Below are 12,744 nucleotides of genomic sequence, written 5' to 3'. Positions count from 1 at the left end.
GAGGAACTGACTTGGTCTTCTCTGATTTCAATATGTAATACTTTTTATTGTTAAATTTCTTTGTTACATCTTTGTGGTCGATGGAACCTGTGGAAATATGTGTTATTTTTTTGTGGTGAGGGATGGGGGTAGAAAAGAGGAGAGTTGTTCTAATTATACATATGCATTTTGATTATATAAAGGTAGATGTAGAATTAATATGTATAAATGACAAGTTAACACTTACTTATTCTGAATTGTTCTAAGGAACAGTGGCCTGAAGCCATGGCTTGTTTTGTGGAGCTGCTTGCTCTTTAATAGTAGCTGACCAATTGGATTTAAGTTGAGACTTTGGGGTTAGGTTATCAAGCTGAGGCTTTTAGGAATGGAGCAGACCATGTCTGTTCCTATAGTGGATCAATTTCATTTCTCCTTTGAGTACTCTAATTTAGATATAGGTATTATCCATTCTAAATCTTTGTGTTGGGAGTTTTATAGAACTGTTTTCAAAAGCTATTAAGGATAAACACAAGTATATGTAAAACATTTCACAGACGGTTAAAATTTTCAATTTTTTGTTTTAGTTTCAAAGGTTAGTTATGTAGCATCAATATCATAACCAAAGCAAGTAGGAAGTTGACTGGTTTGGAGAATCTTCAAGTAGTCTTAAATACTGTAATGTATCAGGTTGTTAACCAGGATTTTTTTCCTGTATTTCTGCTAAATGTATTACTATATTAATGCACTTTTGTATATATAACTGTCTTCTGTACATTCTGTACTTACTACAATGTATATAAAAGCTGTTTTTCCTGAAGCTGTGAGGGAAAAGCAATAGCTGTAATACAAGTCATTTCTATTTTGAGTTTCTTCTTGTACTTGAAAGTAGTTGTTCAGTAGTTAAATCTAAATGAGTATATATGGTTGTAATTAAAATGGCAATGTGGCAGAGCTGTCTTTTGAAACTGATTATCAGAATGAAAAGTGTTTTGGTTATTAAGAACTCTTGTAATATTTTAAACTGTCTCTTTTGATGTACCATGAATTCTTACAAACCCACTGCTGCTTACTACTTTATACTTCTGATTCTACTCCTTTTCATGTCTCATCCCAGAACATTTATCAACAGAGAAGAATTCCTCTCTTTTCTTTTGCTCATGGTTTGGTTAAGGCTCCATAAACTTGTGTTTTGTGAAAGCTCCAATTTCTCAAATGTCATTGGCAAATCATTTTTTTTCCTGGAAAGATCAGATTTCTAGAGAGATTAGCATTCATAGTAAGTGAAAATTAGGTCTAACAGTGTTTACAAAAAACCAGATCTATTTTCCTTATGTATTGTTCTAGAGTCTTTTTAAGTTATAATTATATAAATGTCTGTGAGCAGTTTTATGTATAGGTACAGAAGCAGTTCAGCTTTTCAGCAGCAACTTTATCTCCTGCCACTAGAGGGGGGTCTGTGGTTGCTCTCTCCTTCGGAAAATGTCTTAACTGCTTTGCTTTTGTTTTTAATTTCAGAGGTTGGAATCGACCTCATGCTCAAAATTTCTTTTGTGATATTAAATGCTTTGATTTGTTAGTCAAAGGTAAGTTAATTGAGCTTCTTTAATAAAGCCAATGTTATTCATGCTTTTCTGTAATCTTCAATTTTTAATAAATGAGTTAGATATTAAGTGAAGTGTCTGTGTCTGTGTGTTTCTTAGGTAGTCTAGAGCTGTATATGCTGTTCATTATGGTAGCCCCAGCCACGTGTAGCTATTTAAATGAATTAAAATTAAAGTTAAAATTTAGTTCCTTCGTCCCATTAGCACCACTTCAAGTGCGCAGTAGCCGCAGACGGTGAGAGGCTACTATATTGGAAAAAATACAGAACATTTCCATCATCACAGAAAGTTCTGTTGGATAGTACTGATCTAGATATTTGATGTTTTATGCAGCGACCACTATCATCATTTTACCAATAAACAGTAATCAGTGACTCAGAACTGCTGCCCACTAATCATTTATTAGTGATTGGTGTGAGAGGAAGAGTGAGCTGTATTTCATTTTCTACTTCATTAAAGCCACTATCTATGTTGGGAACTTGGTGGTTTAATGGAGAAATTTCTCAAATATTGACTATTTCATTTGACTATGAATACAATTTAATGTTTGAATAATGTGGAAATTGGGTGCCAGTTTCTGTTTTGATTGTTGCAAAGAGTGATACCATGGAGCTTTCTATGAGTTTATCCTTCTCTGATGCAAAATCAATTTTAAGTGACAATACTGGGACATAAATTTTTAAAGAATCCATTTTTTAAAAACTGTGCTTACAGATACGTAGAAGTATAAATTTCAGAATCATCCCTCAGAGTGCTTCTTTATTCTTGTGATGTGAGAACCTTAATAGAATCACTGTTACTTAGGTCTGACAATCTCTACCTTCTCCCTCACTATCAGTTTGAATCTCTTGGTAAGTGGGATGTTTATATTACATTATCTGTGTTTGTTAGTAATAGCTTGATAGATACTAGATTTAGGTAAAATGTTACTTCCCTTTGTAATGGGTGAATAACATTAATATTTTTAACATTCCAGTTTATTCATTTGGTTGCCAGGATACCATTATATGCTTTTTTTTTCCTTAAGAACAGCAGATAATTGAATTGGTACATTTTCTGCTTTGTCTTATAGAAATTTTGAAGTAGGACAGTAAAATGAATCCCCACATACCCATATTTCAGCTCTTCTCTCATGGCCAATCTAGTTTTCTTTTTCCTCTCTACCCACTCACCTTAACACTGATGATACTAAAGCTCACAGGTAGTATACTTCATATATCATCATATCTCATTAAAAATAATTAATATCAAATATCTGGTTTACTTGTTTGAAATCAAAACCATAACCATTAGTCTTAATTTCAAAATCATTCTGCTTTTGTTAGCACTAAGGTTGAATAATAATTTTTATTATTGCTTGATAAGTCCTGATGGTGTGTCTTGAGCACATTTTCAGTGAAAACGAGATACGTGTTGCTTTTAGATAAAAACAAAGTCCAGTTTTTTTCCATACTTCTTTGTTAATAAAGCCATGGAATAATTTGGATAGCAGGCAATAGGGAGGGAAATAACTGTTCAAGATAAGCTGAACCAGGTATTTTCTGTCTCACCTACCTCTGGGTTAAAAAATGTTCAGCCAAATTGGACCACATGGTAACGATATGAATGTCTAGTATTTGTAAAGAGTTATGCATGGGTACTATAGGGGACATAAGGTAAAAATAGAGATTCTTATGCTTTTATCCCTTAGAAATTAATTTTAGAAAATCTTTTTCAACAGATGTGACCGGGACTATTGGTTCTGGTTTTCTATTTTAACTTACTGAAGTTTATACTTTCCAAATAAATTGTAGAATTTGAGAGCTTGAAAAGACTTTAGAGATCATTTAGCTTGGTGGTTCTCAAACTTGAGTGTACATCAGAATCCCGTGGAGGGCTTGTTAAAACACAGATGGCCAGGCCCCACTCCCGGAGTTTTGATTCAGTAGGCATTTTTAATGAGTTCCTAGGTGATGCTCATGCTGGTCCAATGAACACATGGAGAACCACTGATGTAGTTCAATCCCTTTTCCTCTTCCAGTTTGCAAATGAGGAAATTGACACTCAGAGGAAAGTGACTTCTTTGCTCCAAACTGGTTAATGACACAGCCAAATCATCCAAATCCTGAGGTGCCTTGTTCACACCCCAAGCCCAATGCTTTTCGTATGGTGCATTTGTTTCCTTCAGAGAAGGTGCCTCCAAAGGATTCCTTCTGAGTCTTTTCAGAACATTTAGATTTTCTTAGTAGTGGTACATCTTTATTTCCCCAGACTGGGAGTTTCTGAGTTAGAGTCTAGGGATTAAAATTGTCAGCAAAAATGTTTTGCATGCTGATGTACTTTTCTGGGGAGGGCTGTATATCTTTCATCAAGTTCTCAAACGAGTTTTCTTTCCCCTAATGGGTAAGACTCTGTTCTTTTAGGGCAATTTTGGCTTTTAGAAATAACCAAGGTTCATTTGGAGGGCTGTCTGGTGGTTACGTGCCGGTGAGAAAGCTGGCTACGTTTGGTCAATGAGGTGTGATTTTAAAAGACTGTCTTTCTTGTATGGCCTAAAAACTGGCTTTGATGTATATTTAAAAAAGAGTTCCAAAAGTATTTTGGGCAATGACAACATCATTGGACTAGGTGTTTGGTGATGACATGAAATGTGGATCTTATTAATTTGAATATATTAGCTCTGGCTTATTGATTAAAATAGCCTTCATTACTTCATAATCATAGCATGTATTCTAGAGAAAAATCTTCCACTAATGTTTTAGAAATACTGGGTTAGATTTCATGGAATTGTTTATCAAGTCTGAGATAACAGAACTAGATGGTAATCTGAAAAGTTGAAAGAGGTATAGATTTTTTGATTTAATGGTCATTAAACCAGTCTCTCTGTTTTGTAGATGAGAAGCTTGAGGCTAAGAGAGATGAAGTGCTTCATCCACGTCCTATAGCTGAATGATGACAAATTAAGGACTAGAATCCAAGTCTCTTGAGCTATAGACTAGTGCTCTTTGCACTGTATAACACTGCTTTGTATCATGCTGTTACTTTTCACACTGTTTTGAGAGAAATCACTATAAGATTTTGGTATAGAGCAGTAAAGTGTGGACCCCACACCAGCAAAATCAGCATTACCTGAGAACTTTTAAGAGGTGCAAATTCTCAGGCTCCACCCCAGACCTATCAAATCACAAACTCAGGGGATGAGGGCCTAGCAATCTGTGTTTTAACACGCTCCACCCCCACCTGGCTGAGAATTCTGACGCATACCTGAGTTTGAGAACCACTAATATAGAGTAGTAATTCTCTACTCTGGCTCAACACCAGAATCCTCTGGGGAATTTTTAAAAAATAATCGTGCTTAACCACCCACCCCCCTCACTCACCCAGGCAAATTAAACCAGAATCTCAGGAAGTGAGGCCTGGACATCTATTGTTTTGTAATGAGCATTTTATTTTGGAATAATTTTAGGTTTACTGAAAAGTTATAAAGATAGCACAGAGAATTCCTGTATATCTGTTACCCAGTGCCCTAATGTTAACATCTTATAACTATGGTACATTTGTCAAAACTAAGAAATCAACATTGGTACATTACTATTAACTACAGATTTATTCAGTTATTTCTTCATTCATGATTTGATTTCACTAGTTTTCCCACTAATATCCTTTTTCTATTCCAGAATCCAATCCAGGATCCCTCATTGCATTTAATCATCACATCTCCTTAGCTTCCCCCAGTCCGTGACAGTTTCTGTCTTCACTTGTTTTTCATGATCTTGACAAATATAAGGTGAATTGGTCAGGTAATTTGTGGAGTGTCATCCTCAGTTTGGGTTTGTCTGAAGTTTTTCTCATGGTTAAACTGGGGTTTTGAGATTTGGGGAGGTGAAGTACCATTCTCATCACATCATCCTGAAGGGTGCATCCTATCAACGTGACTTTAACACTAGTCATGCTAACTTTGGTCACCTGGCCATTGCAAAGCTATGTTTTCCTTTTCATAGTCTGTTCTTCAGAAGCAAGTCTCTTCTCAGTCCAGCCCATACTCAGTGGTGAGAGGAAATACATTCTACCTCCTGGAGATTTGCCTCTCCATTTATTTATTTATTCAGTCATTTATATCAGTATGGATTCATGGATATTTATTTTATACTTTGGGTTATAACCTAATACTATGTTATTTATTTTGTTGCTTAAATTTTTCCAACTTTGGATGTCGGGAACTCTTTTTTATTGGAGTATAATTGCTTTACAATGTTGTGTTAGTTTCTGCTGTACAATGAAGTGAATCGGCTATATGTATACCTATATCCCCTCCCATTTGGACCTCCCTCCCCCCCCATCTTAAAGGTTGGCTCCAGTGTCCCTTTGACCTACCCCTATTCTTTTGTATTTTTAGTACTTTATTTTTGGCACTACATGATGCTCCAGCCCTAGAATCAGAATTTCTCCAAGGAGCTTTTGAAAAGCTCCTCAGATGATTCTAGTACAGAATTAAGTATGGGAACGACTGATATTGAGAGTCAACCATATTCTTCTGTAAATCTCCTAATGCCATGATCAGACCAAATCTGATGTTGTATTTTCAAAAAACATAGTCATCTTTGATTCATTTCTCCTCCTTTTCCTTCCATGTTCAATCTTTTCACAGAAGCTGTTTTCTCCTTCTCAGCAACAGGAGCGGCATTTTAGAGACTTTAATGTTCATAGGATCTTGTTAAAATGGCAGACTGATTAAATGGGTCTGTGGTAGGAGCCCAAGATTCTGTCTTTCTACCAAGTATTTAGGTGATATGAGTGCTGCTGATCCATGAACTGCATTTTGAGTAGCAAGCATCAGAACAACGTTCAGACAGCTTAGGACATCTCAAGAGCCTCCACAGTCGGCCTGACTCCAGTCTACTTTCCAGCTTCATCATCTATGCATTTCTTCATTTACCCTACACTCAAATCAATCAGTCTACTCAGCATTTATAGTATTCACCTTCTGATGTGGCCCCCAAAGTTCATATAATTCACTCCTTTGTGTAATCCCCTTCCCTTAGGTGTGGGCTGGACCTAGTGACTTGCTTCTAACCGACAGAATACAGCAAAATGGATGGGATGTCACTTCTGTGATTAGGTTACAAAAGACTGTGACTTCTGTTTTGCTTATACTCTCTCTTGTCCCCTTGGTTGCTCACTCTGATGAAGCAAGCTGCCATGCTGTGACATGCTCAGTGAAGAGGCCCTCATGACAAGAAACCAAGGGACTGAGGCCTTGGTAGTTCTACCAAGGCCTGTTCAGCCCATGAGGAACTGAATCCTGCCAACAATCGTGAGGTGAGCTAGGAAGCAGATCCTTCCCAGTGGAGCCTTGGAATGACTGCAGCCTTGTGAGAGATCCTAAGCTCAAGCACCCATCTAAGTCATGTCCAGATTCCTGACCCACAGAAACTGTGAGATAATAAATGTGTGTTGTTTTAAGCTGTTAAATTTTGGGGTAATTGGTTATGCAGCAATAGATAACTAATACATTATTTACTAAATATACAATGAAATGACTTCCTGTTGCATCCTTGTTATCCTGCAAAGGAAAACTCAGCTGTGGCTTCCTCATCTATGTATTCAGCAATAGGATGCTTATTATGTAGTAGGCACTGTGGTAAACACTAGGAGATAAGTGGTAAATAAGCAGACACAGTCTCTGCCCTCACACAGCTTACATTATTTTGCTTTGCTTTTCAGAGTTTCACAAAAGATGGAACCAAGATGCATTTCATTAAAGGAAAGCTATTTTTTAATGCCGAGAAAGTAGGAAGGAAGTAATCTAAAGGCGCTTTAGCCTGTATGCCATTCTTTCTTACAATTAGCAGGGTTTATTTGTCTTCCCCACTAGTCCTCATTTTCATTTTTACATCCCCATGGTTCCTTCCTTGCACATGTGCAAATAACTTTGCTAATTTAATATTAATAATAGCTTTGTTAATCTGAGATTAATGAAGATTTAAAATCAAATAGAGTTCTTTACAAAATCCAAGCAATGATGTTCTTCATTTTCTCCTGTTTTTGAAAGAGGATATTTATTGAAAGCACGAATACTGTTTGTCTCTTTGTAAAGCCCTTTTCCTTTCAACATGATTTAGGTCATGATAATGCTACTTATTAAGGTTACAAGTTCTAGTCATTGCAACATGAAGTACAGCCATTTATAGGCTGATGAAATGAAGATAATTTATGATTCTCTAATGTTGTAGTGACATGTATTGAAATTCTCTTATTTTAAAATTTTCTTCCATTAAAATAGTTCTCTTAGTATTCTATTATTCAAAATTTATCTGTAGGTATTTGATTTCATTTTATATATTTGTATAATACCATGTATGATAGAAATATGCCAAAATATATTTTAAGATAGTCATCATTTTAGGTTAATTGTGTACAAATTTCCTGAATACTCTGATGCTTGTGTCTGTTTATAGCTAGAATTAACTCATTAGCTTATAAATTTAGAGTTTCTAACTGCCTTGCAAGGGAAGGATAGTCACTCAGTGAGCCTAGCAACACTGATTTGTGATTAATCATTTTACTTAGTGACTCATCTATGATCACAGTACAACAAAAGTTTCATGTTTGCTTAATGGTATTAACTCCATTTATCTCATGTGCAGTCAGAAAATTGCCTTGTCACCAGAGGACTATATCTAAATAAGACAGTTATTAAAAGATTTATTTCCATTGAGAGTGTGACCATTTAAAACCTCCCCAAAGAATTCAGATTAAGTAAATACTTTATTATATAATTTAAACCACCATCATTTGTAGCAGAGGAGTTTGACACCTAGCTTTTCCTTGACTTTTTTTGTCTTAACTGTATATTTTTATTTATTTTTTTATTGGAGAATAGTTGCTTTATACTGCTGTGTCAGTTTCTGCTGTACAGCAAAGTAAATAGCCATATGTATACATATATCCCCTCTTCTTTGGATTTCCTTTCCAGTTAGGTCACCGCAGAGCACCACGTAGAGTTCCCTGTGCTATACAGTAGGTTCTCATTTTCCTTGATTTTTGAAAGAAATATGTTTTTAAGTTAAAAATTTCAAATTCTCCATCTACCTTTCCCCACGTTACCACATACATTTCTTCAAGTAGTTGATGTTTTCCTCACTTTTTAAATTAAATTGTCGACCAGTTCTATCTGATATCTGATCTTTTTGTTAAATTTTGTTAGTTGTTTTAAGTCACCATTTGGTATACATGTAAAACACTATAAAGGAATAGGAAGTAAACACGGAGGATGCCTGATTACCTAGCACTTCACATTGGATGGAAATGATGCCATCCTTGTTTGCATACCTCTGGAAGAAATTAAGTGTAAATTTTGATGGCCTGGTTTATATGTGTGTTCTTTGATTCAGGATTGTGCATAGCTAGTTGGTTTGAGTTCGAATGAACTAAAATGAAACCAAAAGGATACAATTTGCAAAATCCGTACTCTAGGAAACACAACAGAACAAACAACCGAATTTCCTGAACAAAAACTTGCAAGGAAAACAAGAAGATGGAGGGGGAATCCTAGCAATTAAAAGAGATATGAGAGGGACTTTCATGGTGGTGCAGTGGTTAAGAATCCGCCTGCCAATGCAGGGGACACGGGTTCGAGCCCTGGTCCGGGAAGATCCCACATGCTGCTGAGCAACTAAGCCCGTGCACCACAACTACTGAGCCTGCGCTCTAGAGCCCACGAGCCGCAACTACTGAAGCCTGCGTGCCTAGAGCCCGTGATTGACAACAAGAGAAGCCACCCCAATGAGAATCCCTCACACCGCAACGTAGAGTAGCCCCTGCTTGCTGCAACTAGAGAAAGCCTGCGCGCAGCAACAAAGACCCAACGCAGCCAAAAACACTGACTGGATATTCAATAATCTCAAATATTAAAGAATAATCATTAATTTTTCCTAGTGTGATAATGATTTTGTAGTTATCTTTAATTTTTAACAGTTTTTATTTTGGGGATCTATACTGGCATATTTATGGATGAATTCATATGATGTCTGGAATTTCCTTCAAAATAATTCAGGTGTGTGGGTAAAGTATGTGGGGTAAAGATGAAAGAACGTTGGTATGATTGGATAATTGTTGAAGCTGGGCAGGAGGTACATGGAGGTTAATTATATCAATTTTTAAATATGTTTGAATATTTTAATAATTAAAAGTTCAAAAGTATGAGGGCAATATAAAGTCATTTTAAAAATCAAAAGCAGAGATTATCGCCAACAGACTCTCTAAATATGTTTCTAAATATGTGATTCAGGAAAAAGAAAAAAATAATCTGAGAAGGAGGTCTGATATTCAAGAAGGAAGGATGATTACACTTAAGATCTGTGCATTTCCCTGTGTGTCAATTATACTAAAAAAGAGACATGTCTATGACATGAAGACCCATAACAGTGGGGAGACATATATCAGGCAAATATTAAAAGAAAGGTGGTTTAGCAGTATTAATATCAAACAAAATAGACCTGAGGGCAAATATCATTACTACAAAGAAGGTGATCACAAGTAATGATGTTTCAAGTTACCATAAGAATACAAAAATTCTAAACTTGAATGTGCCTAACAACCTAGATTCAAAATATACAAGGCAAAATTTACAGAACTACAGGAGATATTGACAAATCCATATCATAGTGGGAGTTTTGAACAATTTTCTCTCTGTATTTTTTAGACCAGGCAGATAAAAATTCAATAAAGATATAGATTTGAACAACACAATTACCAGGCTTAACCTAATGGAATATATAGAAGACTATGCCAAAGTATTACAGAATTTTCAGCAAGCCGACACAGCAACTGAGCAAAGTTTTAAAAAATCTTCTTCAGACCACTTCCTCTGACCACAATGCAGATAAATTAGAAATTTTTAAAAGATGATTAGGAAAAACCCATATTTTTGGAAGTATGAAAATGCACTTCTAAGCAACTCGTGTCCATGAAGAAATTCTGAAATTAAAAAATACAACTGAATGGAGAAGAATATTATGCATCAAAACTCATGGTATGCAGCTAAATATTATTCGTGGGAAATTTATAGCCTTAAATGTTTATATTAAAAAAAGAAGAAAGGCTTAAAATTAATTCATTAAGTGTACAAGTTAAGAATTCAGAGACAGAACAACCAAGTAAAACTACAGAGAACAGAAGGCAAGTAATAATAAAAATAGCAGAAATGAACTAGAAAACAAAGCTGCACTCTACAGAATCATCTTTGACATCATCCTTGAATCCTTTCTTTAACTCACAATCTACACTCAATCTATCAGCAAAGCCTGTTGGCTCTATTTGCAAAATTTGTCCAGAATTTGAACACTTCTCACCACTAGCATTGCTACCACTGAGGTCTAAGCTGTCGTCACATTACTTGCCTTTAGACTGTGATGCAAGTCTGACACATGTGAAAACAGAGAGAGAAGAAAGGAGAATTGGGGAAGACAAGCCTCAGATTGCAGCACAGCTCTAAAAAATCTCGGCCAGCTGAATGGGGTGCTCTGCAACGATTACTCGTGTGCAAAGATCATCCTGTGCTGGCTAGAAATGGCAAGGCTTTGTACCACTACCATGCTCAGTCATAGGCTGAGAGCTGCCTGAGAAGCACATGGTCTCAACTTAAAAACAGCAGGCCCTAAAGGAACCTGCATATAGAAGCTGTTGGATGATTGCATTCTTGGAGGCTGATTGTCTCTGACTGGGGCACCTTCATGGCTACCACAGTATTCATTTTTCTTTGATGTTGTCAAGATGAGACTCAGGACACGGTACAGGGCTCAGCAAAGTATGGCCTGTGGGCCAAATCCAGCCTGCTACCTGGTTTGTAAATAAAATTTTATTGGAACATAGCCACACCTATTCCTTTATTTCTTGTCCATGGCTGCTTTCATGTTACAGTGGCTGAGATAAGTAGTCAAAATATAGAGGCTATATTGCTTATGAAGTCTAAAAACTCACCCTTTACAGAAAAAGTTTGCAGACCCCTGACTTAGTATATATTTAGAAATATGCAAGGCACTGTGGAGTCTATGAAGTTATATGTTAGCTTTCTTTTAGGAAGAGTTAGACATACGCACAAATACATATGATTCTAGGGCTATCTTACAAATTCTATTCTTCATACTACATGTAACCACTTTGGAAGAAGCAGGGATTTGAGAAGGGCAGTTCTATATTCTGATTTAGGCTTTTAAAGGTTTATTCTGGCTGCTCTGTGGAGACTATTATAGGAAGACAAAGATGAAAGCAGGAATATCTGTCAGGAAGCAATTGGTATAGTCTAGGCAAGAAATGATGGTAGTTTGGACTAGGATGATAGTGGCAGAAAGGGAAAGACGACATTTTCTGAGATGAGGAAAACTGGGAGAGGGATTGAGTAGTGTGAGAATCAACGTTTTGTTTTGACATGTTGAATTTGAGGTATCCAAGTAGAAATACCAAATAAAAAGTTAGAAAAACGAGGCTAAAGTTCAAAAATGGTCTGAATGATGATGTAAATTTGGGAGACAGCAGATAGGTAGTATTTCAACTTAAGCCTAGATGGAATCATGTATCAAGAGAATATAGATAGAGAGGTGTTTCTTATGACCAAGACTTGAGACAACAACATTAAGCTGTTAGGGAGAAGAAAAGTCAGAAGAGGAGCTCGTGTAGTGTTTCTGGAAAGAGGCAGTGAACAACTGTGTGGAATGCTACTGAGACTAAGATGAGGTAGGAAAATGGTCCATTGCATTTGGCAACATGGAGGTCATTGGTGACCTAAAAAGTAAGCAGGTTTTTTTTTTTTTTAATGTTCAGGAGCAGAAGCTAGAATGAAGTGGGTATAAGAAAAAAATGGGAAGTAAGGAAACGAAGATAGCCAGTGTAGAGACAACTGTTTTGAAGCACTTTACTATGAAAGGGAAAAGGGAAATGAGGGGTAGTTGGAGGGAGATGTGGCATCAAGGGAAATACTAGAGCTAGTTTGAAGGCTTTTAAGCAGGGTGGTGACCCTATTAGTGCCTTAGGAAGTCTGATCATCCTTATCTTCTTTTGCAGAATAGAACTTACAGAGAGAAAGCCAGGTGAGAGACAATTAGAGTCTCAACTAAGGCAATGGTAATGAGGATGGAAAGTGGGGACAAATGCATTCTTCATTTTGTAGAAGCCACTTGCCTCAACT

Source organism: Lagenorhynchus albirostris, chromosome X (genome assembly GCF_949774975.1).
Source record: "Lagenorhynchus albirostris chromosome X, mLagAlb1.1, whole genome shotgun sequence".
NCBI classification, from domain to species: Eukaryota; Metazoa; Chordata; class Mammalia; order Artiodactyla; family Delphinidae; genus Lagenorhynchus; species Lagenorhynchus albirostris.
The sequence above is the reverse complement of the archived record's forward strand: the minus strand, read 5'-3'. Positions refer to the sequence as shown.